General features: G+C 52.1%; 22 non-coding genes across 22 annotated transcripts; all 22 read right to left on the bottom strand.

Annotated features, from left to right (window-relative positions):
* Positions 1 to 540: 540 nt before the first annotated feature.
* LOC124743607 lies at positions 541 to 659 on the bottom strand. The gene has a single exon (XR_007010472.1). It is a non-coding gene; the product is annotated as a 5S ribosomal RNA (ribosomal RNA).
* A 981-nt stretch (positions 660 to 1,640) lies between these two features.
* Positions 1,641 to 1,760, bottom strand: LOC124743632. The gene has a single exon (XR_007010494.1). It is a non-coding gene; the product is annotated as a 5S ribosomal RNA (ribosomal RNA).
* A 983-nt stretch (positions 1,761 to 2,743) lies between these two features.
* LOC124743609 lies at positions 2,744 to 2,862 on the bottom strand. Its single transcript, XR_007010473.1, has one exon. It is a non-coding gene; the product is annotated as a 5S ribosomal RNA (ribosomal RNA).
* Positions 2,863 to 3,846: 984 nt separating this feature from the next.
* LOC124743610 lies at positions 3,847 to 3,965 on the bottom strand. The gene has a single exon (XR_007010474.1). It is a non-coding gene; the product is annotated as a 5S ribosomal RNA (ribosomal RNA).
* Positions 3,966 to 4,945: 980 nt separating this feature from the next.
* Positions 4,946 to 5,064, bottom strand: LOC124743611. Its single transcript, XR_007010475.1, has one exon. It is a non-coding gene; the product is annotated as a 5S ribosomal RNA (ribosomal RNA).
* Positions 5,065 to 6,043: 979 nt separating this feature from the next.
* On the bottom strand, positions 6,044 to 6,162 carry LOC124743612. Its single transcript, XR_007010476.1, has one exon. It is a non-coding gene; the product is annotated as a 5S ribosomal RNA (ribosomal RNA).
* Positions 6,163 to 7,141: 979 nt separating this feature from the next.
* On the bottom strand, positions 7,142 to 7,260 carry LOC124743613. Its single transcript, XR_007010477.1, has one exon. It is a non-coding gene; the product is annotated as a 5S ribosomal RNA (ribosomal RNA).
* Positions 7,261 to 8,240: 980 nt separating this feature from the next.
* Positions 8,241 to 8,359, bottom strand: LOC124743614. The gene has a single exon (XR_007010478.1). It is a non-coding gene; the product is annotated as a 5S ribosomal RNA (ribosomal RNA).
* A 979-nt stretch (positions 8,360 to 9,338) lies between these two features.
* On the bottom strand, positions 9,339 to 9,457 carry LOC124743615. Its single transcript, XR_007010479.1, has one exon. It is a non-coding gene; the product is annotated as a 5S ribosomal RNA (ribosomal RNA).
* A 979-nt stretch (positions 9,458 to 10,436) lies between these two features.
* Positions 10,437 to 10,555, bottom strand: LOC124743616. Its single transcript, XR_007010480.1, has one exon. It is a non-coding gene; the product is annotated as a 5S ribosomal RNA (ribosomal RNA).
* A 980-nt stretch (positions 10,556 to 11,535) lies between these two features.
* Positions 11,536 to 11,654, bottom strand: LOC124743617. The gene has a single exon (XR_007010481.1). It is a non-coding gene; the product is annotated as a 5S ribosomal RNA (ribosomal RNA).
* A 980-nt stretch (positions 11,655 to 12,634) lies between these two features.
* Positions 12,635 to 12,753, bottom strand: LOC124743620. The gene has a single exon (XR_007010483.1). It is a non-coding gene; the product is annotated as a 5S ribosomal RNA (ribosomal RNA).
* Positions 12,754 to 13,733: 980 nt separating this feature from the next.
* LOC124743621 lies at positions 13,734 to 13,852 on the bottom strand. The gene has a single exon (XR_007010484.1). It is a non-coding gene; the product is annotated as a 5S ribosomal RNA (ribosomal RNA).
* A 979-nt stretch (positions 13,853 to 14,831) lies between these two features.
* LOC124743622 lies at positions 14,832 to 14,950 on the bottom strand. The gene has a single exon (XR_007010485.1). It is a non-coding gene; the product is annotated as a 5S ribosomal RNA (ribosomal RNA).
* Positions 14,951 to 15,929: 979 nt separating this feature from the next.
* Positions 15,930 to 16,048, bottom strand: LOC124743623. The gene has a single exon (XR_007010486.1). It is a non-coding gene; the product is annotated as a 5S ribosomal RNA (ribosomal RNA).
* A 979-nt stretch (positions 16,049 to 17,027) lies between these two features.
* Positions 17,028 to 17,146, bottom strand: LOC124743624. Its single transcript, XR_007010487.1, has one exon. It is a non-coding gene; the product is annotated as a 5S ribosomal RNA (ribosomal RNA).
* A 980-nt stretch (positions 17,147 to 18,126) lies between these two features.
* Positions 18,127 to 18,245, bottom strand: LOC124743625. Its single transcript, XR_007010488.1, has one exon. It is a non-coding gene; the product is annotated as a 5S ribosomal RNA (ribosomal RNA).
* A 979-nt stretch (positions 18,246 to 19,224) lies between these two features.
* Positions 19,225 to 19,343, bottom strand: LOC124743626. Its single transcript, XR_007010489.1, has one exon. It is a non-coding gene; the product is annotated as a 5S ribosomal RNA (ribosomal RNA).
* Positions 19,344 to 20,321: 978 nt separating this feature from the next.
* On the bottom strand, positions 20,322 to 20,440 carry LOC124743627. Its single transcript, XR_007010490.1, has one exon. It is a non-coding gene; the product is annotated as a 5S ribosomal RNA (ribosomal RNA).
* A 981-nt stretch (positions 20,441 to 21,421) lies between these two features.
* Positions 21,422 to 21,540, bottom strand: LOC124743628. Its single transcript, XR_007010491.1, has one exon. It is a non-coding gene; the product is annotated as a 5S ribosomal RNA (ribosomal RNA).
* A 980-nt stretch (positions 21,541 to 22,520) lies between these two features.
* Positions 22,521 to 22,639, bottom strand: LOC124743629. Its single transcript, XR_007010492.1, has one exon. It is a non-coding gene; the product is annotated as a 5S ribosomal RNA (ribosomal RNA).
* A 980-nt stretch (positions 22,640 to 23,619) lies between these two features.
* On the bottom strand, positions 23,620 to 23,738 carry LOC124743594. Its single transcript, XR_007010460.1, has one exon. It is a non-coding gene; the product is annotated as a 5S ribosomal RNA (ribosomal RNA).
* Between the last annotated feature and the right edge of the window lie 569 nt (positions 23,739 to 24,307).

Here is a 24,307-nt window from a genome sequence, read left to right on the forward strand (position 1 = left end):
TTTGCTCGACTGCCGCTCGCTGCCGCTCGGGTCGTGGTCCATATGACGGCGCAAGCACGACAAACGTCTGCGGGACTAGACGACGCTACTAAAGAATAAATTTATGATTACAAATCAAATTTGGAACTGTACAGTGCTGCCCAACAATGGCGCTGACGCATTTCGGGGCTCACCTGCAGATTCGTGCTGTTTCGTCGTTTTCAAAGACTTCCGGCAAACTTCGTTAGCACATTCTCCCTCAAACTGAGTTAATTACCGCATTATCGTACCGTTGCATTAGTTTAAAATGCTTAAGAAAGCATCTTTGTCACAACAGAAAGGTAGTATGAGAAGACTGCTGGCAGGGTGGGCGACTTAAAAAGGGAAAAATGCATGGGAGCCAACAGTACCATTTTTTTATTGGTTCATTTTTTTTTTTTTTTTGTTTTCGTACCATCACAGTAGTTTAAAATGCTTGAGGAACGTATTTGTCACAACAGAAGTGAAAAGAGGGCTGGCAGGAGTAGCGACACAAAAAGGAAGAAAAAAAAAAAGAAGGAGAGCCAACAGCACCCGGGTTTCCCAGGCGGTCACCCATCCAAGTACTAATCGGGCCAGATGATGCTTAACTTCGGTGATCGGACGAGAACCGGTGTATTCATCATTGTATGGCCGTTGGCACTCGTGTAATGTAGGAGCACGGCAGAAATTCGCGTTCGGCTTCTCTCCCAACACACAAAATGTTAGTTTTCCGCCGCATTTGACGAAAGCACTTCCTTCTGCAACAGCCAGTTCCTCGAGGACGGCGCGGAGGGCGCGCCCCGTCCCAGCAGAGCGACGGCGGAATTAGCGGGGCGCACCGCCGCGTGTGTGAGACGCATTGCTGCTCGTTGCACCTCCTGTCATTCGCTGGGCGCGTGCAGCCTTCGACACTAGCGGAGGACGCATCTTGTCCCTGGTGTCCAGCGGAGGGCCTGTGCGGGGTGTGGCAGTGTCGTGCTGCAGGGCGCCGCTGGTAGCGATATGGGCTTCCTCGCCTCGCCTCACACCAGGTGTCCTGCGTAGTTCGCAGTGCATTCGCACCATTCCTATCCCTGTCCCCGTCCCGACTTGTCCCGACTTTGCTCGACTGCCGCTCGCTGCCGCTCGGGTCGTGGTCCATATGACGGCGCAAGCACGACAAACGTCTGCGGGACTAGACGACGCTACTAAAGAATAAATTTATGATTACAAATCAAATTTGGAACTGTACAGTGCTGCCCAACAATGGCGCTGACGCATTTCGGGGCTCACCTGCAGATTCGTGCTGTTTCGTCGTTTTCAAAGACTTCCCGGCAAACTTCGTTAGCACATTCTCCCTCAAACTGAGTTAAATTACCGCATTATCGTACCGTTGCATTAGTTTAAAATGCTTAAGAAAGCATCTTTGTCACAACAGAAAGGTAGTATGAGAAGACTGCTGGCAGGGTGGCGACTTAAAAAGGGAAAAATGCATGGGAGCCAACAGTACCATTTTTTATTGGTTCATTTTTTTTTTTTTTTTGTTTTCGTACCATCACAGTAGTTTAAAATGCTTGAGGAAACGTATTTGTCACAACAGAAGTGAAAAGAGGGCTGGCAGGAGTAGCGACACAAAAAGGAAGAAAAAAAAAAAGAAGGAGAGCCAACAGCACCCGGGTTTCCCAGGCGGTCACCCATCCAAGTACTAATCGGGGCCAGATGATGCTTAACTTCGGTGATCGGACGAGAACCGGTGTATTCATCATTGTATGGCCGTTGGCACTCGTGTAATGTAGGAGCACGGCAGAATTCGCGTTCGGCTTCTCTCCCAACACACAAAATGTTAGTTTTCCGCCGCATTTGACGAAAGCACTTCCTTCTGCAACAGCCAGTTCCTCGAGGACGGCGCGGAGGGCGCGCCCCGGCGTCCCAGCAGAGCGACGGCGGAATTAGCGGGCGCACCGCCGCGTGTGTGAGACGCATTGCTGCTCGTTGCACCTCCTGTCATTCGCTGGGCGCGTGCAGCCTTCGACACTAGCGGAGGACGCATCTTGTCCCTGGGTGTCCAGCGGAGGGCCTGTGCGGGGTGTGGCAGTGTCGTGCTGCAGGGCGCCGCTGGTAGCGATATGGGCTTCCTCGCCTCGCCTCACACCAGGGTGTCTGCGTAGTTCGCAGTGCATTCGCACCATTCCTATCCCTGTCCCCGTCCCGACTTGTCCCGACTTTGCTCGACTGCCGCTCGCTGCCGCTCGGGTCGTGGTCCATATGACGGGCGCAAGCACGACAAACGTCTGCGGGACTAGACGACGCTACTAAAGAATAAATTTATGATTACAAATCAAATTTGGAACTGTACAGTGCTGCCCAACAATGGCGCTGACGCATTTCGGGGCTCACCTGCAGATTCGTGCTGTTTCGTCGTTTTCAAAGACTTCCCGGCAAACTTCGTTAGCACATTCTCCCTCAAACTGAGTTAATTACCGCATTATCGTACCGTTGCATTAGTTTAAAATGCTTAAGAAAGCATCTTTGTCACAACAGAAAGGTAGTATGAGAAGACTGCTGGCAGGGTGGCGACTTAAAAAGGGAAAAATGCATGGGAGCCAACAGTACCATTTTTTATTGGTTCATTTTTTTTTTTTTTTTGTTTTCGTACCATCACAGTAGTTTAAAATGCTTGAGGAAACGTATTTGTCACAACAGAAGTGAAAAGAGGGCTGGCAGGAGTAGCGACACAAAAAGGAAGAAAAAAAAAAAGAAGGAGAGCCAACAGCACCCGGGTTTCCCAGGCGGTCACCCATCCAAGTACTAATCGGGCCAGATGATGCTTAACTTCGGTGATCGGACGAGAACCGGTGTATTCATCATTGTATGGCCGTTGGCACTCGTGTAATGTAGGAGCACGGCAGAATTCGCGTTCGGCTTCTCTCCCCAACACACAAAATGTTAGTTTTCCGCCGCATTTGACGAAAGCACTTCCTTCTGCAACAGCCAGTTCCTCGAGGACGGCGCGGAGGGCGCGCCCGGCGTCCCAGCAGCGACGGCGGAATTAGCGGGCGCACCGCCGCGTGTGTGAGACGCATTGCTGCTCGTTGCACCTCCTGTCATTCGCTGGGCGCGTGCAGCCTTCGACACTAGCGGAGGACGCATCTTGTCCCTGGTGTCCAGCGGAGGGGCCTGTGCGGGGTGTGGCAGTGTCGTGCTGCAGGGCGCCGCTGGTAGCGATATGGGCTTCCTCGCCTCGCCTCACACCAGGTGTTCTGCGTAGTTCGCAGTGCATTCGCACCATTCCTATCCCTGTCCCCGTCCCGACTTGTCCCGACTTTGCTCGACTGCCGCTCGCTGCCGCTCGGGTCGTGGTCCATATGACGGCGCAAGCACGACAAACGTCTGCGGGACTAGACGACGCTACTAAAGAATAAATTTATGATTACAAATCAAATTTGGAACTGTACAGTGCTGCCCAACAATGGCGCTGACGCATTTCGGGGCTCACCTGCAGATTCGTGCTGTTTCGTCGTTTTCAAAGACTTCCCGGCAAACTTCGTTAGCACATTCTCCCTCAAACTGAGTTAATTACCGCATTATCGTACCGTTGCATTAGTTTAAAATGCTTAAGAAAGCATCTTTGTCACAACAGAAAGGTAGTATGAGAAGACTGCTGGCAGGGTGGCGACTTAAAAAGGGAAAAAATGCATGGGAGCCAACAGTACCATTTTTTATTGGTTCATTTTTTTTTTTTTTTTGTGTTTTCGTACCATCACAGTAGTTTAAAATGCTTGAGGAAACGTATTTGTCACAACAGAAGTGAAAAGAGGGCTGGCAGGAGTAGCGACACAAAAAGGAAGAAAAAAAAAAAAGAAGGAGAGCCAACAGCACCCGGGTTTCCCAGGCGGTCACCCATCCAAGTACTAATCGGGCCAGATGATGCTTAACTTCGGTGATCGGACGAGAACCGGTGTATTCATCATTGTATGGCCGTTGGCACTCGTGTAATGTAGGAGCACGGCAGAATTCGCGTTCGGCTTCTCTCCCAACACACAAAATGTTAGTTTTCCGCCGCATTTGACGAAAGCACTTCCTTCTGCAACAGCCAGTTCCTCGAGGACGGCGCGGAGGGCGCGCCCGGCGTCCCAGCAGAGCGACGGCGGAATTAGCGGGCGCACCGCCGCGTGTGTGAGACGCATTGCTGCTCGTTGCACCTCCTGTCATTCGCTGGGCGCGTGCAGCCTTCGACACTAGCGGAGGACGCATCTTGTCCCTGGTGTCCAGCGGAGGGCCTGTGCGGGGTGTGGCAGTGTCGTGCTGCAGGGCGCCGCTGGTAGCGATATGGGCTTCCTCGCCTCGCCTCACACCAGGTGTCTGCGTAGTTCGCAGTGCATTCGCACCATTCCTATCCCTGTCCCCGTCCCGACTTGTCCCGACTTTGCTCGACTGCCGCTCGCTGCCGCTCGGGTCGTGGTCCATATGACGGCGCAAGCACGACAAACGTCTGCGGGACTAGACGACGCTACTAAAGAATAAATTTATGATTACAAATCAAATTTGGAACTGTACAGTGCTGCCCAACAATGGCGCTGACGCATTTCGGGGCTCACCTGCAGATTCGTGCTGTTTCGTCGTTTTCAAAGACTTCCCGGCAAACTTCGTTAGCACATTCTCCCTCAAACTGAGTTAATTACCGCATTATCGTACCGTTGCATTAGTTTAAAATGCTTAAGAAAGCATCTTTGTCACAACAGAAAGGTAGTATGAGAAGACTGCTGGCAGGGTGGCGACTTAAAAAGGGAAAAATGCATGGGAGCCAACAGTACCATTTTTTATTGGTTCATTTTTTTTTTTTTTTTTGTTTTCGTACCATCACAGTAGTTTAAAATGCTTGAGGAAACGTATTTGTCACAACAGAAGTGAAAAGAGGGCTGGCAGGAGTAGCGACACAAAAAGGAAGAAAAAAAAAAAGAAGGAGAGCCAACAGCACCCGGGTTTCCCAGGCGGTCACCCATCCAAGTACTAATCGGGCCAGATGATGCTTAACTTCGGTGATCGGACGAGAACCGGTGTATTCATCATTGTATGGCCGTTGGCACTCGTGTAATGTAGGAGCACGGCAGAATTCGCGTTCGGCTTCTCTCCCAACACACAAAATGTTAGTTTTCCGCCGCATTTGACGAAAGCACTTCCTTCTGCAACAGCCAGTTCCTCGAGGACGGCGCGGAGGGCGCGCCCGGCGTCCCAGCAGAGCGACGGCGGAATTAGCGGGCGCACCGCCGCGTGTGTGAGACGCATTGCTGCTCGTTGCACCTCCTGTCATTCGCTGGGCGCGTGCAGCCTTCGACACTAGCGGAGGACGCATCTTGTCCCTGGTGTCCAGCGGAGGGCCTGTGCGGGGTGTGGCAGTGTCGTGCTGCAGGGCGCCGCTGGTAGCGATATGGGCTTCCTCGCCTCGCCTCACACCAGGTGTCTGCGTAGTTCGCAGTGCATTCGCACCATTCCTATCCCTGTCCCCGTCCCGACTTGTCCCGACTTTGCTCGACTGCCGCTCGCTGCCGCTCGGGTCGTGGTCCATATGACGGCGCAAGCACGACAAACGTCTGCGGGACTAGACGACGCTACTAAAGAATAAATTTATGATTACAAATCAAATTTGGAACTGTACAGTGCTGCCCAACAATGGCGCTGACGCATTTCGGGGCTCACCTGCAGATTCGTGCTGTTTCGTCGTTTTCAAAGACTTCCCGGCAAACTTCGTTAGCACATTCTCCCTCAAACTGAGTTAATTACCGCATTATCGTACCGTTGCATTAGTTTAAAATGCTTAAGAAAGCATCTTTGTCACAACAGAAAGGTAGTATGAGAAGACTGCTGGCAGGGTGGCGACTTAAAAAGGGAAAAATGCATGGGAGCCAACAGTACCATTTTTTATTGGTTCATTTTTTTTTTTTTTTTGTTTTCGTACCATCACAGTAGTTTAAAATGCTTGAGGAAACGTATTTGTCACAACAGAAGTGAAAAGAGGGCTGGCAGGAGTAGCGACACAAAAAGGAAGAAAAAAAAAAAGAAGGAGAGCCAACAGCACCCGGGTTTCCCAGGCGGTCACCCATCCAAGTACTAATCGGGCCAGATGATGCTTAACTTCGGTGATCGGACGAGAACCGGTGTATTCATCATTGTATGGCCGTTGGCACTCGTGTAATGTAGGAGCACGGCAGAATTCGCGTTCGGCTTCTCTCCCAACACACAAAATGTTAGTTTTCCGCCGCATTTGACGAAAGCACTTCCTTCTGCAACAGCCAGTTCCTCGAGGACGGCGCGGAGGGCGCGCCCGGCGTCCCAGCAGAGCGACGGCGGAATTAGCGGGCGCACCGCCGCGTGTGTGAGACGCATTGCTGCTCGTTGCACCTCCTGTCATTCGCTGGGCGCGTGCAGCCTTCGACACTAGCGGAGGACGCATCTTGTCCCTGGTGTCCAGCGGAGGGCCTGTGCGGGGTGTGGCAGTGTCGTGCTGCAGGGCGCCGCTGGTAGCGATATGGGCTTCCTCGCCTCGCCTCACACCAGGTGTCTGCGTAGTTCGCAGTGCATTCGCACCATTCCTATCCCTGTCCCCGTCCCGACTTGTCCCGACTTTGCTCGACTGCCGCTCGCTGCCGCTCGGGTCGTGGTCCATATGACGGCGCAAGCACGACAAACGTCTGCGGGACTAGACGACGCTACTAAAGAATAAATTTATGATTACAAATCAAATTTGGAACTGTACAGTGCTGCCCAACAATGGCGCTGACGCATTTCGGGGCTCACCTGCAGATTCGTGCTGTTTCGTCGTTTTCAAAGACTTCCCGGCAAACTTCGTTAGCACATTCTCCCTCAAACTGAGTTAATTACCGCATTATCGTACCGTTGCATTAGTTTAAAATGCTTAAGAAAGCATCTTTGTCACAACAGAAAGGTAGTATGAGAAGACTGCTGGCAGGGTGGCGACTTAAAAAGGGAAAAATGCATGGGAGCCAACAGTACCATTTTTTATTGGTTCATTTTTTTTTTTTTTTTGTTTTCGTACCATCACAGTAGTTTAAAATGCTTGAGGAAACGTATTTGTCACAACAGAAGTGAAAAGAGGGCTGGCAGGAGTAGCGACACAAAAAGGAAGAAAAAAAAAAAGAAGGAGAGCCAACAGCACCCGGGTTTCCCAGGCGGTCACCCATCCAAGTACTAATCGGGCCAGATGATGCTTAACTTCGGTGATCGGACGAGAACCGGTGTATTCATCATTGTATGGCCGTTGGCACTCGTGTAATGTAGGAGCACGGCAGAATTCGCGTTCGGCTTCTCTCCCAACACACAAAATGTTAGTTTTCCGCCGCATTTGACGAAAGCACTTCCTTCTGCAACAGCCAGTTCCTCGAGGACGGCGCGGAGGGCGCGCCCGGCGTCCCAGCAGAGCGACGGCGGAATTAGCGGGCGCACCGCCGCGTGTGTGAGACGCATTGCTGCTCGTTGCACCTCCTGTCATTCGCTGGGCGCGTGCAGCCTTCGACACTAGCGGAGGACGCATCTTGTCCCTGGTGTCCAGCGGAGGGCCTGTGCGGGGTGTGGCAGTGTCGTGCTGCAGGGCGCCGCTGGTAGCGATATGGGCTTCCTCGCCTCGCCTCACACCAGGTGTCTGCGTAGTTCGCAGTGCATTCGCACCATTCCTATCCCTGTCCCCGTCCCGACTTGTCCCGACTTTGCTCGACTGCCGCTCGCTGCCGCTCGGGTCGTGGTCCATATGACGGCGCAAGCACGACAAACGTCTGCGGGACTAGACGACGCTACTAAAGAATAAATTTATGATTACAAATCAAATTTGGAACTGTACAGTGCTGCCCAACAATGGCGCTGACGCATTTCGGGGCTCACCTGCAGATTCGTGCTGTTTCGTCGTTTTCAAAGACTTCCCGGCAAACTTCGTTAGCACATTCTCCCTCAAACTGAGTTAATTACCGCATTATCGTACCGTTGCATTAGTTTAAAATGCTTAAGAAAGCATCTTTGTCACAACAGAAAGGTAGTATGAGAAGACTGCTGGCAGGGTGGCGACTTAAAAAGGGAAAAATGCATGGGAGCCAACAGTACCATTTTTTATTGGTTCATTTTTTTTTTTTTTTTTGTTTTCGTACCATCACAGTAGTTTAAAATGCTTGAGGAAACGTATTTGTCACAACAGAAGTGAAAAGAGGGCTGGCAGGAGTAGCGACACAAAAAGGAAGAAAAAAAAAAAGAAGGAGAGCCAACAGCACCCGGGTTTCCCAGGCGGTCACCCATCCAAGTACTAATCGGGCCAGATGATGCTTAACTTCGGTGATCGGACGAGAACCGGTGTATTCATCATTGTATGGCCGTTGGCACTCGTGTAATGTAGGAGCACGGCAGAATTCGCGTTCGGCTTCTCTCCCAACACACAAAATGTTAGTTTTCCGCCGCATTTGACGAAAGCACTTCCTTCTGCAACAGCCAGTTCCTCGAGGACGGCGCGGAGGGCGCGCCCGGCGTCCCAGCAGAGCGACGGCGGAATTAGCGGGCGCACCGCCGCGTGTGTGAGACGCATTGCTGCTCGTTGCACCTCCTGTCATTCGCTGGGCGCGTGCAGCCTTCGACACTAGCGGAGGACGCATCTTGTCCCTGGTGTCCAGCGGAGGGCCTGTGCGGGGTGTGGCAGTGTCGTGCTGCAGGGCGCCGCTGGTAGCGATATGGGCTTCCTCGCCTCGCCTCACACCAGGTGTCTGCGTAGTTCGCAGTGCATTCGCACCATTCCTATCCCTGTCCCCGTCCCGACTTGTCCCGACTTTGCTCGACTGCCGCTCGCTGCCGCTCGGGTCGTGGTCCATATGACGGCGCAAGCACGACAAACGTCTGCGGGACTAGACGACGCTACTAAAGAATAAATTTATGATTACAAATCAAATTTGGAACTGTACAGTGCTGCCCAACAATGGCGCTGACGCATTTCGGGGCTCACCTGCAGATTCGTGCTGTTTCGTCGTTTTCAAAGACTTCCCGGCAAACTTCGTTAGCACATTCTCCCTCAAACTGAGTTAATTACCGCATTATCGTACCGTTGCATTAGTTTAAAATGCTTAAGAAAGCATCTTTGTCACAACAGAAAGGTAGTATGAGAAGACTGCTGGCAGGGTGGCGACTTAAAAAGGGAAAAATGCATGGGAGCCAACAGTACCATTTTTTATTGGTTCATTTTTTTTTTTTTTTTGTTTTCGTACCATCACAGTAGTTTAAAATGCTTGAGGAAACGTATTTGTCACAACAGAAGTGAAAAGAGGGCTGGCAGGAGTAGCGACACAAAAAGGAAGAAAAAAAAAAAGAAGGAGAGCCAACAGCACCCGGGTTTCCCAGGCGGTCACCCATCCAAGTACTAATCGGGCCAGATGATGCTTAACTTCGGTGATCGGACGAGAACCGGTGTATTCATCATTGTATGGCCGTTGGCACTCGTGTAATGTAGGAGCACGGCAGAATTCGCGTTCGGCTTCTCTCCCAACACACAAAATGTTAGTTTTCCGCCGCATTTGACGAAAGCACTTCCTTCTGCAACAGCCAGTTCCTCGAGGACGGCGCGGAGGGCGCGCCCGGCGTCCCAGCAGAGCGACGGCGGAATTAGCGGGCGCACCGCCGCGTGTGTGAGACGCATTGCTGCTCGTTGCACCTCCTGTCATTCGCTGGGCGCGTGCAGCCTTCGACACTAGCGGAGGACGCATCTTGTCCCTGGTGTCCAGCGGAGGGCCTGTGCGGGGTGTGGCAGTGTCGTGCTGCAGGGCGCCGCTGGTAGCGATATGGGCTTCCTCGCCTCGCCTCACACCAGGTGTCTGCGTAGTTCGCAGTGCATTCGCACCATTCCTATCCCTGTCCCCGTCCCGACTTGTCCCGACTTTGCTCGACTGCCGCTCGCTGCCGCTCGGGTCGTGGTCCATATGACGGCGCAAGCACGACAAACGTCTGCGGGACTAGACGACGCTACTAAAGAATAAATTTATGATTACAAATCAAATTTGGAACTGTACAGTGCTGCCCAACAATGGCGCTGACGCATTTCGGGGCTCACCTGCAGATTCGTGCTGTTTCGTCGTTTTCAAAGACTTCCCGGCAAACTTCGTTAGCACATTCTCCCTCAAACTGAGTTAATTACCGCATTATCGTACCGTTGCATTAGTTTAAAATGCTTAAGAAAGCATCTTTGTCACAACAGAAAGGTAGTATGAGAAGACTGCTGGCAGGGTGGCGACTTAAAAAGGGAAAAATGCATGGGAGCCAACAGTACCATTTTTTATTGGTTCATTTTTTTTTTTTTTTTGTTTTCGTACCATCACAGTAGTTTAAAATGCTTGAGGAAACGTATTTGTCACAACAGAAGTGAAAAGAGGGCTGGCAGGAGTAGCGACACAAAAAGGAAGAAAAAAAAAAAGAAGGAGAGCCAACAGCACCCGGGTTTCCCAGGCGGTCACCCATCCAAGTACTAATCGGGCCAGATGATGCTTAACTTCGGTGATCGGACGAGAACCGGTGTATTCATCATTGTATGGCCGTTGGCACTCGTGTAATGTAGGAGCACGGCAGAATTCGCGTTCGGCTTCTCTCCCAACACACAAAATGTTAGTTTTCCGCCGCATTTGACGAAAGCACTTCCTTCTGCAACAGCCAGTTCCTCGAGGACGGCGCGGAGGGCGCGCCCGGCGTCCCAGCAGAGCGACGGCGGAATTAGCGGGCGCACCGCCGCGTGTGTGAGACGCATTGCTGCTCGTTGCACCTCCTGTCATTCGCTGGGCGCGTGCAGCCTTCGACACTAGCGGAGGACGCATCTTGTCCCTGGTGTCCAGCGGAGGGCCTGTGCGGGGTGTGGCAGTGTCGTGCTGCAGGGCGCCGCTGGTAGCGATATGGGCTTCCTCGCCTCGCCTCACACCAGGTGTCTGCGTAGTTCGCAGTGCATTCGCACCATTCCTATCCCTGTCCCCGTCCCGACTTGTCCCGACTTTGCTCGACTGCCGCTCGCTGCCGCTCGGGTCGTGGTCCATATGACGGCGCAAGCACGACAAACGTCTGCGGGACTAGACGACGCTACTAAAGAATAAATTTATGATTACAAATCAAATTTGGAACTGTACAGTGCTGCCCAACAATGGCGCTGACGCATTTCGGGGCTCACCTGCAGATTCGTGCTGTTTCGTCGTTTTCAAAGACTTCCCGGCAAACTTCGTTAGCACATTCTCCCTCAAACTGAGTTAATTACCGCATTATCGTACCGTTGCATTAGTTTAAAATGCTTAAGAAAGCATCTTTGTCACAACAGAAAGGTAGTATGAGAAGACTGCTGGCAGGGTGGCGACTTAAAAAGGGAAAAATGCATGGGAGCCAACAGTACCATTTTTTATTGGTTCATTTTTTTTTTTTTTTTTGTTTTCGTACCATCACAGTAGTTTAAAATGCTTGAGGAAACGTATTTGTCACAACAGAAGTGAAAAGAGGGCTGGCAGGAGTAGCGACACAAAAAGGAAGAAAAAAAAAAAGAAGGAGAGCCAACAGCACCCGGGTTTCCCAGGCGGTCACCCATCCAAGTACTAATCGGGCCAGATGATGCTTAACTTCGGTGATCGGACGAGAACCGGTGTATTCATCATTGTATGGCCGTTGGCACTCGTGTAATGTAGGAGCACGGCAGAATTCGCGTTCGGCTTCTCTCCCAACACACAAAATGTTAGTTTTCCGCCGCATTTGACGAAAGCACTTCCTTCTGCAACAGCCAGTTCCTCGAGGACGGCGCGGAGGGCGCGCCCGGCGTCCCAGCAGAGCGACGGCGGAATTAGCGGGCGCACCGCCGCGTGTGTGAGACGCATTGCTGCTCGTTGCACCTCCTGTCATTCGCTGGGCGCGTGCAGCCTTCGACACTAGCGGAGGACGCATCTTGTCCCTGGTGTCCAGCGGAGGGCCTGTGCGGGGTGTGGCAGTGTCGTGCTGCAGGGCGCCGCTGGTAGCGATATGGGCTTCCTCGCCTCGCCTCACACCAGGTGTCTGCGTAGTTCGCAGTGCATTCGCACCATTCCTATCCCTGTCCCCGTCCCGACTTGTCCCGACTTTGCTCGACTGCCGCTCGCTGCCGCTCGGGTCGTGGTCCATATGACGGCGCAAGCACGACAAACGTCTGCGGGACTAGACGACGCTACTAAAGAATAAATTTATGATTACAAATCAAATTTGGAACTGTACAGTGCTGCCCAACAATGGCGCTGACGCATTTCGGGGCTCACCTGCAGATTCGTGCTGTTTCGTCGTTTTCAAAGACTTCCCGGCAAACTTCGTTAGCACATTCTCCCTCAAACTGAGTTAATTACCGCATTATCGTACCGTTGCATTAGTTTAAAATGCTTAAGAAAGCATCTTTGTCACAACAGAAAGGTAGTATGAGAAGACTGCTGGCAGGGTGGCGACTTAAAAAGGGAAAAATGCATGGGAGCCAACAGTACCATTTTTTATTGGTTCATTTTTTTTTTTTTTTTTGTTTTCGTACCATCACAGTAGTTTAAAATGCTTGAGGAAACGTATTTGTCACAACAGAAGTGAAAAGAGGGCTGGCAGGAGTAGCGACACAAAAAGGAAGAAAAAAAAAAAGAAGGAGAGCCAACAGCACCCGGGTTTCCCAGGCGGTCACCCATCCAAGTACTAATCGGGCCAGATGATGCTTAACTTCGGTGATCGGACGAGAACCGGTGTATTCATCATTGTATGGCCGTTGGCACTCGTGTAATGTAGGAGCACGGCAGAATTCGCGTTCGGCTTCTCTCCCAACACACAAAATGTTAGTTTTCCGCCGCATTTGACGAAAGCACTTCCTTCTGCAACAGCCAGTTCCTCGAGGACGGCGCGGAGGGCGCGCCCGGCGTCCCAGCAGAGCGACGGCGGAATTAGCGGGCGCACCGCCGCGTGTGTGAGACGCATTGCTGCTCGTTGCACCTCCTGTCATTCGCTGGGCGCGTGCAGCCTTCGACACTAGCGGAGGACGCATCTTGTCCCTGGTGTCCAGCGGAGGGCCTGTGCGGGGTGTGGCAGTGTCGTGCTGCAGGGCGCCGCTGGTAGCGATATGGGCTTCCTCGCCTCGCCTCACACCAGGTGTCTGCGTAGTTCGCAGTGCATTCGCACCATTCCTATCCCTGTCCCCGTCCCGACTTGTCCCGACTTTGCTCGACTGCCGCTCGCTGCCGCTCGGGTCGTGGTCCATATGACGGCGCAAGCACGACAAACGTCTGCGGGACTAGACGACGCTACTAAAGAATAAATTTATGATTACAAATCAAATTTGGAACTGTACAGTGCTGCCCAACAATGGCGCTGACGCATTTCGGGGCTCACCTGCAGATTCGTGCTGTTTCGTCGTTTTCAAAGACTTCCCGGCAAACTTCGTTAGCACATTCTCCCTCAAACTGAGTTAATTACCGCATTATCGTACCGTTGCATTAGTTTAAAATGCTTAAGAAAGCATCTTTGTCACAACAGAAAGGTAGTATGAGAAGACTGCTGGCAGGGTGGCGACTTAAAAAGGGAAAAATGCATGGGAGCCAACAGTACCATTTTTTATTGGTTCATTTTTTTTTTTTTTTTTGTTTTCGTACCATCACAGTAGTTTAAAATGCTTGAGGAAACGTATTTGTCACAACAGAAGTGAAAAGAGGGCTGGCAGGAGTAGCGACACAAAAAGGAAGAAAAAAAAAAAGAAGGAGAGCCAACAGCACCCGGGTTTCCCAGGCGGTCACCCATCCAAGTACTAATCGGGCCAGATGATGCTTAACTTCGGTGATCGGACGAGAACCGGTGTATTCATCATTGTATGGCCGTTGGCACTCGTGTAATGTAGGAGCACGGCAGAATTCGCGTTCGGCTTCTCTCCCAACACACAAAATGTTAGTTTTCCGCCGCATTTGACGAAAGCACTTCCTTCTGCAACAGCCAGTTCCTCGAGGACGGCGCGGAGGGCGCGCCCGGCGTCCCAGCAGAGCGACGGCGGAATTAGCGGGCGCACCGCCGCGTGTGTGAGACGCATTGCTGCTCGTTGCACCTCCTGTCATTCGCTGGGCGCGTGCAGCCTTCGACACTAGCGGAGGACGCATCTTGTCCCTGGTGTCCAGCGGAGGGCCTGTGCGGGGTGTGGCAGTGTCGTGCTGCAGGGCGCCGCTGGTAGCGATATGGGCTTCCTCGCCTCGCCTCACACCAGGTGTCTGCGTAGTTCGCAGTGCATTCGCACCATTCCTATCCCTGTCCCCGTCCCGACTTGTCCCGACTTTGCTCGACTGCCGCTCGCTGCCGCTCGGGTCGTGGTCCATATGACGGCGCAAGCACGACAAACGTCTGCGGGACTAGACGACGCTACTAAAGAATAAATTTATGATTACAAATCAAATTTGGAACTGTACAGTGCTGCCCAACAATGGCGCTGACGCATTTCGGGGCTCACCTGCAGATTCGTGCTGTTTCGTCGTTTTCAAAGACTTCCCGGCAAACTTCGTTAGCACATTCTCCCTCAAACTGAGTTAATTACCGCATTATCGTACCGTTGCATTAGTTTAAAATGCTTAAGAAAGCATCTTTGTCACAACAGAAAGGTAGTATGAGAAGACTGCTGGCAGGGTGGCGACTTAAAAAGGGAAAAATGCATGGGAGCCAACAGTACCATTTTTTATTGGTTCATTTTTTTTTTTTTTTTGTTTTCGTACCATCACAGTAGTTTAAAATGCTTGAGGAAACGTATTTGTCACAACAGAAGTGAAAAGAGGGCTGGCAGGAGTAGCGACACAAAAAGGAAGAAAAAAAAAAAGAAGGAGAGCCAACAGCACCCGGGTTTCCCAGGCGGTCACCCATCCAAGTACTAATCGGGCCAGATGATGCTTAACTTCGGTGATCGGACGAGAACCGGTGTATTCATCATTGTATGGCCGTTGGCACTCGTGTAATGTAGGAGCACGGCAGAATTCGCGTTCGGCTTCTCTCCCAACACACAAAATGTTAGTTTTCCGCCGCATTTGACGAAAGCACTTCCTTCTGCAACAGCCAGTTCCTCGAGGACGGCGCGGAGGGCGCGCCCGGCGTCCCAGCAGAGCGACGGCGGAATTAGCGGGCGCACCGCCGCGTGTGTGAGACGCATTGCTGCTCGTTGCACCTCCTGTCATTCGCTGGGCGCGTGCAGCCTTCGACACTAGCGGAGGACGCATCTTGTCCCTGGTGTCCAGCGGAGGGCCTGTGCGGGGTGTGGCAGTGTCGTGCTGCAGGGCGCCGCTGGTAGCGATATGGGCTTCCTCGCCTCGCCTCACACCAGGTGTCTGCGTAGTTCGCAGTGCATTCGCACCATTCCTATCCCTGTCCCCGTCCCGACTTGTCCCGACTTTGCTCGACTGCCGCTCGCTGCCGCTCGGGTCGTGGTCCATATGACGGCGCAAGCACGACAAACGTCTGCGGGACTAGACGACGCTACTAAAGAATAAATTTATGATTACAAATCAAATTTGGAACTGTACAGTGCTGCCCAACAATGGCGCTGACGCATTTCGGGGCTCACCTGCAGATTCGTGCTGTTTCGTCGTTTTCAAAGACTTCCCGGCAAACTTCGTTAGCACATTCTCCCTCAAACTGAGTTAATTACCGCATTATCGTACCGTTGCATTAGTTTAAAATGCTTAAGAAAGCATCTTTGTCACAACAGAAAGGTAGTATGAGAAGACTGCTGGCAGGGTGGCGACTTAAAAAGGGAAAAATGCATGGGAGCCAACAGTACCATTTTTTATTGGTTCATTTTTTTTTTTTTTTTGTTTTCGTACCATCACAGTAGTTTAAAATGCTTGAGGAAACGTATTTGTCACAACAGAAGTGAAAAGAGGGCTGGCAGGAGTAGCGACACAAAAAGGAAGAAAAAAAAAAAGAAGGAGAGCCAACAGCACCCGGGTTTCCCAGGCGGTCACCCATCCAAGTACTAATCGGGCCAGATGATGCTTAACTTCGGTGATCGGACGAGAACCGGTGTATTCATCATTGTATGGCCGTTGGCACTCGTGTAATGTAGGAGCACGGCAGAATTCGCGTTCGGCTTCTCTCCCAACACACAAAATGTTAGTTTTCCGCCGCATTTGACGAAAGCACTTCCTTCTGCAACAGCCAGTTCCTCGAGGACGGCGCGGAGGGCGCGCCCGGCGTCCCAGCAGAGCGACGGCGGAATTAGCGGGCGCACCGCCGCGTGTGTGAGACGCATCGCTGCTCGTTGCACCTCCTGTCATTCGCTGGGCGCGTGCAGCCTTCGACACTAGCGGAGGACGCATCTTGTCCCTGGTGTCCAGCGGAGGGCCTGTGCGGGGTGTGGCAGTGTCGTGCTGCAGGGCGCCGCTGGTAGCGATATGGGCTTCCTCGCCTCGCCTCACACCAGGTGTCTGCGTAGTTCGCAGTGCATTCGCACCATTCCTATCCCTGTCCCCGTCCCGACTTGTCCCGACTTTGCTCGACTGCCGCTCGCTGCCGCTCGGGTCGTGGTCCATATGACGGCGCAAGCACGACAAACGTCTGCGGGACTAGACGACGCTACTAAAGAATAAATTTATGATTACAAATCAAATTTGGAACTGTACAGTGCTGCCCAACAATGGCGCTGACGCATTTCGGGGCTCACCTGCAGATTCGTGCTGTTTCGTCGTTTTCAAAGACTTCCCGGCAAACTTCGTTAGCACATTCTCCCTCAAACTGAGTTAATTACCGCATTATCGTACCGTTGCATTAGTTTAAAATGCTTAAGAAAGCATCTTTGTCACAACAGAAAGGTAGTATGAGAAGACTGCTGGCAGGGTGGCGACTTAAAAAGGGAAAAATGCATGGGAGCCAACAGTACCATTTTTTATTGGTTCATTTTTTTTTTTTTTTTGTTTTCGTACCATCACAGTAGTTTAAAATGCTTGAGGAAACGTATTTGTCACAACAGAAGTGAAAAGAGGGCTGGCAGGAGTAGCGACACAAAAAGGAAGAAAAAAAAAAAGAAGGAGAGCCAACAGCACCCGGGTTTCCCAGGCGGTCACCCATCCAAGTACTAATCGGGCCAGATGATGCTTAACTTCGGTGATCGGACGAGAACCGGTGTATTCATCATTGTATGGCCGTTGGCACTCGTGTAATGTAGGAGCACGGCCGAATTCGCGTTCGGCTTCTCTCCCAACACACAAAATGTTAGTTTTCCGCCGCATTTGACGAAAGCACTTCCTTCTGCAACAGCCAGTTCCTCGAGGACGGCGCGGAGGGCGCGCCCGGCGTCCCAGCAGAGCGACGGCGGAATTAGCGGGCGCACCGCCGCGTGTGTGAGACGCATTGCTGCTCGTTGCACCTCCTGTCATTCGCTGGGCGCGTGCAGCCTTCGACACTAGCGGAGGACGCATCTTGTCCCTGGTGTCCAGCGGAGGGCCTGTGCGGGGTGTGGCAGTGTCGTGCTGCAGGGCGCCGCTGGTAGCGATATGGGCTTCCTCGCCTCGCCTCACACCAGGTGTCTGCGTAGTTCGCAGTGCATTCGCACCATTCCTATCCCTGTCCCCGTCCCGACTTGTCCCGACTTTGCTCGACTGCCGCTCGCTGCCGCTCGGGTCGTGGTCCATATGACGGCGCAAGCACGACAAACGTCTGCGGGACTAGACGACGCTACTAAAGAATAAATTTATGATTACAAATCAAATTTGGAACTGTACAGTGCTGCCCAACAATGGCGCTGACGCATTTCGGGGCTCACCTGCAGATTCGTGCTGTTTCGTCGTTTTCAAAGACTTCCCGGCAAACTTCGTTAGCACATTCTCCCTCAAACTGAGTTAATTACCGCATTATCGTACCGTTGCATTAGTTTAAAATGCTTAAGAAAGCATCTTTGTCACAACAGAAAGGTAGTATGAGAAGACTGCTGGCAGGGTGGCGACTTAAAAAGGGAAAAATGCATGGGAGCCAACAGTACCATTTTTTATTGGTTCATTTTTTTTTTTTTTTTGTTTTCGTACCATCACAGTAGTTTAAAATGCTTGAGGAAACGTATTTGTCACAACAGAAGTGAAAAGAGGGCTGGCAGGAGTAGCGACACAAAAAGGAAGAAAAAAAAAAAAGAAGGAGAGCCAACAGCACCCGGGTTTCCCAGGCGGTCACCCATCCAAGTACTAATCGGGCCAGATGATGCTTAACTTCGGTGATCGGACGAGAACCGGTGTATTCATCATTGTATGGCCGTTGGCACTCGTGTAATGTAGGAGCACGGCAGAATTCGCGTTCGGCTTCTCTCCCAACACACAAAATGTTAGTTTTCCGCCGCATTTGACGAAAGCACTTCCTTCTGCAACAGCCAGTTCCTCGAGGACGGCGCGGAGGGCGCGCCCGGCGTCCCAGCAGAGCGACGGCGGAATTAGCGGGCGCACCGCCGCGTGTGTGAGACGCATTGCTGCTCGTTGCACCTCCTGTCATTCGCTGGGCGCGTGCAGCCTTCGACACTAGCGGAGGACGCATCTTGTCCCTGGTGTCCAGCGGAGGGCCTGTGCGGGGTGTGGCAGTGTCGTGCTGCAGGGCGCCGCTGGTAGCGATATGGGCTTCCTCGCCTCGCCTCACACCAGGTGTCTGCGTAGTTCGCAGTGCATTCGCACCATTCCTATCCCTGTCCCCGTCCCGACTTGTCCCGACTTTGCTCGACTGCCGCTCGCTGCCGCTCGGGTCGTGGTCCATATGACGGCGCAAGCACGACAAACGTCTGCGGGACTAGACGACGCTACTAAAGGATAAATTTATGATTACAAATCAAATTTGGAACTGTACAGTGCTGCCCAACAATGGCGCTGACGCATTTCGGGGCTCACCTGCAGATTCGTGCTGTTTCGTCGTTTTCAAAGACTTCCCGGCAAACTTCGTTAGCACATTCTCCCTCAAACTGAGTTAATTACCGCATTATCGTACCGTTGCATTAGTTTAAAATGCTTAAGAAAGCATCTTTGTCACAACAGAAAGGTAGTATGAGAAGACTGCTGGCAGGGTGGCGACTTAAAAAGGGAAAAATGCATGGGAGCCAACAGTACCATTTTTTATTGGTTCATTTTTTTTTTTTTTTTGTTTTCGTACCATCACAGTAGTTTAAAATGCTTGAGGAAACGTATTTGTCACAACAGAAGTGAAAAGAGGGCTGGCAGGAGTAGCGACACAAAAAGGAAGAAAAAAAAAAAGAAGGAGAGCCAACAGCACCCGGGTTTCCCAGGCGGTCACCCATCCAAGTACTAATCGGGCCAGATGATGCTTAACTTCGGTGATCGGACGAGAACCGGTGTATTCATCATTGTATGGCCGTTGGCACTCGTGTAATGTAGGAGCACGGCAGAATTCGCGTTCGGCTTCTCTCCCAACACACAAAATGTTAGTTTTCCGCCGCATTTGACGAAAGCACTTCCTTCTGCAACAGCCAGTTCCTCGAGGACGGCGCGGAGGGCGCGCCCGGCGTCCCAGCAGAGCGACGGCGGAATTAGCGGGCGCACCGCCGCGTGTGTGAGACGCATTGCTGCTCGTTGCACCTCCTGTCATTCGCTGGGCGCGTGCAGCCTTCGACACTAGCGGAGGACGCATCTTGTCCCTGGTGTCCAGCGGAGGGCCTGTGCGGGGTGTGGCAGTGTCGTGCTGCAGGGCGCCGCTGGTAGCGATATGGGCTTCCTCGCCTCGCCTCACACCAGGTGTCTGCGTAGTTCGCAGTGCATTCGCACCATTCCTATCCCTGTCCCCGTCCCGACTTGTCCCGACTTTGCTCGACTGCCGCTCGCTGCCGCTCGGGTCGTGGTCCATATGACGGCGCAAGCACGACAAACGTCTGCGGGACTAGACGACGCTACTAAAGAATAAATTTATGATTACAAATCAAATTTGGAACTGTACAGTGCTGCCCAACAATGGCGCTGACGCATTTCGGGGCTCACCTGCAGATTCGTGCTGTTTCGTCGTTTTCAAAGACTTCCCGGCAAACTTCGTTAGCACATTCTCCCTCAAACTGAGTTAATTACCGCATTATCGTACCGTTGCATTAGTTTAAAATGCTTAAGAAAGCATCTTTGTCACAACAGAAAGGTAGTATGAGAAGACTGCTGGCAGGGTGGCGACTTAAAAAGGGAAAAATGCATGGGAGCCAACAGTACCATTTTTTATTGGTTCATTTTTTTTTTTTTTTGTTTTCGTACCATCACAGTAGTTTAAAATGCTTGAGGAAACGTATTTGTCACAACAGAAGTGAAAAGAGGGCTGGCAGGAGTAGCGACACAAAAAGGAAGAAAAAAAAAAAGAAGGAGAGCCAACAGCACCCGGGTTTCCCAGGCGGTCACCCATCCAAGTACTAATCGGGCCAGATGATGCTTAACTTCGGTGATCGGACGAGAACCGGTGTATTCATCATTGTATGGCCGTTGGCACTCGTGTAATGTAGGAGCACGGCAGAATTCGCGTTCGGCTTCTCTCCCAACACACAAAATGTTAGTTTTCCGCCGCATTTGACGAAAGCACTTCCTTCTGCAACAGCCAGTTCCTCGAGGACGGCGCGGAGGGCGCGCCCGGCGTCCCAGCAGAGCGACGGCGGAATTAGCGGGCGCACCGCCGCGTGTGTGAGACGCATTGCTGCTCGTTGCACCTCCTGTCATTCGCTGGGCGCGTGCAGCCTTCGACACTAGCGGAGGACGCATCTTGTCCCTGGTGTCCAGCGGAGGGCCTGTGCGGGGTGTGGCAGTGTCGTGCTGCAGGGCGCCGCTGGTAGCGATATGGGCTTCCTCGCCTCGCCTCACACCAGGTGTCTGCGTAGTTCGCAGTGCATTCGCACCATTCCTATCCCTGTCCCCGTCCCGACTTGTCCCGACTTTGCTCGACTGCCGCTCGCTGCCGCTCGGGTCGTGGTCCATATGACGGCGCAAGCACGACAAACGTCTGCGGGACTAGACGACGCTACTAAAGAATAAATTTATGATTACAAATCAAATTTGGAACTGTACAGTGCTGCCCAACAATGGCGCTGACGCATTTCGGGGCTCACCTGCAGATTCGTGCTGTTTCGTCGTTTTCAAAGACTTCCCGGCAAACTTCGTTAGCACATTCTCCCTCAAACTGAGTTAATTACCGCATTATCGTACCGTTGCATTAGTTTAAAATGCTTAAGAAAGCATCTTTGTCACAACAGAAAGGTAGTATGAGAAGACTGCTGGCAGGGTGGCGACTTAAAAAGGGAAAAATGCATGGGAGCCAACAGTACCATTTTTTATTGGTTCATTTTTTTTTTTTTTTTTGTTTTCGTACCATCACAGTAGTTTAAAATGCTTGAGGAAACGTATTTGTCACAACAGAAGTGAAAAGAGGGCTGGCAGGAGTAGCGACACAAAAAGGAAGAAAAAAAAAAAAGAAGGAGAGCCAACAGCACCCGGGTTTCCCAGGCGGTCACCCATCCAAGTACTAATCGGGCCAGATGATGCTTAACTTCGGTGATCGGACGAGAACCGGTGTATTCATCATTGTATGGCCGTTGGCACTCGTGTAATGTAGGAGCACGGCAGAATTCGCGTTCGGCTTCTCTCCCAACACACAAAATGTTAGTTTTCCGCCGCATTTGACGAAAGCACTTCCTTCTGCAACAGCCAGTTCCTCGAGGACGGCGCGGAGGGCGCGCCCGGCGTCCCAGCAGAGCGACGGCGGAATTAGCGGGCGCACCGCCGCGTGTGTGAGACGCATTGCTGCTCGTTGCACCTCCTGTCATTCGCTGGGCGCGTGCAGCCTTCGACACTAGCGGAGGACGCATCTTGTCCCTGGTGTCCAGCGGAGGGCCTGTGCGGGGTGTGGCAGTGTCGTGCTGCAGGGCGCCGCTGGTAGCGATATGGGCTTCCTCGCCTCGCCTCACACCAGGTGTCTGCGTAGTTCGCAGTGCATTCGCACCATTCCTATCCCTGTCCCCGTCCCGACTTGTCCCGACTTTGCTCGACTGCCGCTCGCTGCCGCTCGGGTCGTGGTCCATATGACGGCGCAAGCACGACAAACGTCTGCGGGACTAGACGACGCTACTAAAGGATAAATTTATGATTACAAATCAAATTTGGAACTGTACAGTGCTGCCCAACAATGGCGCTGACGCATTTCGGGGCTCACCTGCAGATTCGTGCTGTTTCGTCGTTTTCAAAGACTTCCCGGCAAACTTCGTTAGCACATTCTCCCTCAAACTGAGTTAATTACCGCATTATCGTACCGTTGCATTAGTTTAAAATGCTTAAGAAAGCATCTTTGTCACAACAGAAAGGTAGTATGAGAAGACTGCTGGCAGGGTGGCGACTTAAAAAGGGAAAAATGCATGGGAGCCAACAGTACCATTTTTTATTGGTTCATTTTTTTTTTTTTTTTTGTTTTCGTACCATCACAGTAGTTTAAAATGCTTGAGGAAACGTATTTGTCACAACAGAAGTGAAAAGAGGGCTGGCAGGAGTAGCGACACAAAAAGGAAGAAAAAAAAAAAGAAGGAGAGCCAACAGCACCCGGGTTTCCCAGGCGGTCACCCATCCAAGTACTAATCGGGCCAGATGATGCTTAACTTCGGTGATCGGACGAGAACCGGTGTATTCATCATTGTATGGCCGTTGGCACTCGTGTAATGTAGGAGCACGGCAGAATTCGCGTTCGGCTTCTCTCCCAACACACAAAATGTTAGTTTTCCGCCGCATTTGACGAAAGCACTTCCTTCTGCAACAGCCAGTTCCTCGAGGACGGCGCGGAGGGCGCGCCCGGCGTCCCAGCAGAGCGACGGCGGAATTAGCGGGCGCACCGCCGCGTGTGTGAGACGCATTGCTGCTCGTTGCACCTCCTGTCATTCGCTGGGCGCGTGCAGCCTTCGACACTAGCGGAGGACGCATCTTGTCCCTGGTGTCCAGCGGAGGGCCTGTGCGGGGTGTGGCAGTGTCGTGCTGCAGGGCGCCGCTGGTAGCGATATGGGCTTCCTCGCCTCGCCTCACACCAGGTGTCTGCGTAGTTCGCAGTGCATTCGCACCATTCCTATCCCTGTCCCCGTCCCGACTTGTCCCGACTTTGCTCGACTGCCGCTCGCTGCCGCTCGGGTCGTGGTCCATATGACGGCGCAAGCACGACAAACGTCTGCGGGACTAGACGACGCTACTAAAGGATAAATTTATGATTACAAATCAAATTTGGAACTGTACAGTGCTGCCCAACAATGGCGCTGACGCATTTCGGGGCTCACCTGCAGATTCGTGCTGTTTCGTCGTTTTCAAAGACTTCCCGGCAAACTTCGTTAGCACATTCTCCCTCAAACTGAGTTAATTACCGCATTATCGTACCGTTGCATTAGTTTAAAATGCTTAAGAAAGCATCTTTGTCACAACAGAAAGGTAGTATGAGAAGACTGCTGGCAGGGTGGCGACTTAAAAAGGGAAAAATGCATGGGAGCCAACAGTACCATTTTTTATTGGTTCATTTTTTTTTTTTTTTTTGTTTTCGTACCATCACAGTAGTTTAAAATGCTTGAGGAAACGTATTTGTCACAACAGAAGTGAAAAGAGGGCTGGCAGGAGTAGCGACACAAAAAGGAAGAAAAAAAAAAAGAAGGAGAGCCAACAGCACCCGGGTTTCCCAGGCGGTCACCCATCCAAGTACTAACCGGGCCAGATGATGCTTAACTTCGGTGATCGGACGAGAACCGGTGTATTCATCATTGTATGGCCGTTGGCACTAGTGTAATGTAGGAGCACGGCAGAATTCGCGTTCGGCTTCTCTCCCAACACACAAAATGTTAGTTTTCCGCCGCATTTGACGAAAGCACTTCCTTCTGCAACAGCCAGTTCCTCGAGGACGGCGCGGGGGGCGCGCCCGGCGTCCCAGCAGAACGACGGCCGAATTAGCGGGCGCACCGCCGCATGTGTGAGACGCACTGCTGCTCGTTGCACCTCCTGTCATTCGCTGGGCGCGTGCAGCCTTCGACACTAGCGGAGGACGCAACTTGTCCCTGGTGTCCAGCGGAGGGCCTGTGCAGGGTGTGGCAGTGTCGTGCTGGAGGGCGCCACTGGTAGCGATGTGAGCTTCCTCGCCTCGCCTCACACCAGGTGTCTGCGTAGTTTGCACTGCATTCGCACCATTCCTGTCCCCGTCCCGACTTGTCCCGACTTTGCTCGACTGCCGCTCGCTGCCGCTCGGGTCGTGGTCCATATGACGGCGCAAGCACGACAAACGTCTGCGGGACTAGACGACGCTACTAAAGAATAAATTTATGATTACAAATCACATTTGGAACTGTACAGTG

This window comes from Schistocerca piceifrons, unplaced genomic scaffold (assembly GCF_021461385.2).
Source record: "Schistocerca piceifrons isolate TAMUIC-IGC-003096 unplaced genomic scaffold, iqSchPice1.1 HiC_scaffold_2422, whole genome shotgun sequence".
Lineage (NCBI taxonomy): Eukaryota > Metazoa > Arthropoda > Insecta > Orthoptera > Acrididae > Schistocerca > Schistocerca piceifrons.